The sequence below is a fragment of the Geospiza fortis genome, unplaced genomic scaffold (assembly GCF_000277835.1).
Source record: "Geospiza fortis unplaced genomic scaffold, GeoFor_1.0 scaffold333, whole genome shotgun sequence".
Lineage (NCBI taxonomy): Eukaryota > Metazoa > Chordata > Aves > Passeriformes > Thraupidae > Geospiza > Geospiza fortis.
The window spans coordinates 1,728,458-1,730,333 of record NW_005054347.1 but is presented as its reverse complement, the minus strand read 5'-3'; positions in this window follow the sequence as shown (position 1 = coordinate 1,730,333).

Sequence of the window (1,876 nt, the reverse complement as noted above, 5' to 3'; positions counted from 1 at the left end):
GGTCATGGCCACAGCCCGCTTGCTGCAGCCCTGCCAGAGCACCTGTGATGTGCTGACTGCCCCCCGCCCCACCATGCCCAAAGCACCCCAGGACATGCCAAACCCCCAACTAAATGGTGAGTGAAGGGCTGGAGGTCTCAGCTGCTCAGAGGACAGAATCCCCTTGTAGCAAGGGTGACAGTGGCTCCATCCTGAGATTTCACCAGTGACACTCAGCTGGGGCTTACCAAAAGCAGTGGCACTGTGTGTGGGCACGGGGCTGGCATTGCTTCAGCCGGCAGGGAGCAGGGTCAGGACGCCTCTCTGCCCCTCGCTGCTATTTGGCTCCAGCCCTGTAGCACCACGTAGTCTGGTAGCCTTCCTCCTCCTCTGCCTCCTCCTCCCTGCAGCCCAGTGACTGCCATGTGAGTCTGAACAGGAGGGGGAGTGGAGGGGCAGTGTTGTTGGGGACAGGCTTACCTGGCAGAGGGGTTAGGGGTCACGATGCAGTGCAGAGCTGTGGAGCCTCTCCTGGAGCACTGGGAGGAGGGTGGAAGGAGCCCATGCAGGATCCATGACAGAGGCAGGCGGTGGCTGACGTATGTCCCTGGTCCCTGTGCCCTCACACACACTTCTGCTGAGCCCACAGGAGCAGGTAGAACCCCTCTAGCTGGGCTTCTCCCTCCTGCCTGAAACGTCCTGGAGTGACTCTGCACCCCAAAGCTCCTGGGCCCTGGTCTGAGACTTGATATTCTGCCCACTCCCTTACACACATTGGCAATTAGAGCATAATTGTAATATTTGCATATTCATAACAGCTGAAATTAATCGCATTTGCATAATGGTAATGAAAGGGACTTCATTAATTACCACTTTTTGTGGGGATTTTGCATGTAAGTGGATTCCATTAGGCAGGTTGAGCTGCGGTGGGTGCAGCGGTGGGATGGGAGCCGAGTCACTGAACTGGGGATGGAGCTGTGGGGAATGATGGCATCACTGCCACCCCACCTGCCCCCGTTCACTGTGCCCCACTGCCAGGCTCAGCTGTGCTGTGGGGACTCAGGCAGTGACTTCCTACCTGTGCCCAAACCCAGGACAAGCTTCCCCTTGTCCTGCTGACACCACACTTGCCTCAGGGACCCTGATACAAACAAGGGATTGGGGGTGGGAGCAGGGATGGGCACATTAGGCTGTGGAGACACACAATCTCTCCTGGGGGCACTGCAGGGATGGAATCCTGCTCCATGTGCTCAGGAGTGACTGCTGACTGCTAGGATGACTGCTGCCACCAGCCCTGTGCCTGGAGTCCCCTGTGTATGGAGAGAGCTGGTGGCTGCTCACAGTAGTCAGGAGAACCCTCTTTGGCCCCAGAGTGATGCCCGGGGAGAGCTGGGCAGTGGGGCCAGCCAGCGTGAGCAGATGGCTCCCACTGCATCCATCACCGGTCACTGCAGGGCCCTTCCCAGGGGATGCACCAGCCTGGAGCCCCACAGCACAGCCCCGCCTGCCTGGTGCCCATCCAGCACTGCTCCCTCCTGGCAGGGGTGGAGATGTGGGCAGAGGAGCAGGATGGGGAGCAGGGCTTTGCTGGCACAGCCACGCCAGAGCCGGGCAGGAGAGATAACCCCGCCCAGTGGTCCCTGGGTGCCTGTCCATCCCTGAACACTTTCCTGCGCTTCCCAGCCCACCTGTGTGCGCACGGTCAGTTCAGCCCCGTGTGTCTGGTGCCAGCAGCAGCTGAAATCATCAACACGCACCGGCTTTGGGGGGAACGGCTCTGTAATGGTGCTGGAGAGTGACAGGTTTCTGTGCTTCGGTTCGGCCGCGGCCATGTGGACAGCCCTGCTCTGCTCCGGGAGTACGGTCCAGCCGCAGGGCACCTCTGCTCAGCTCCGGA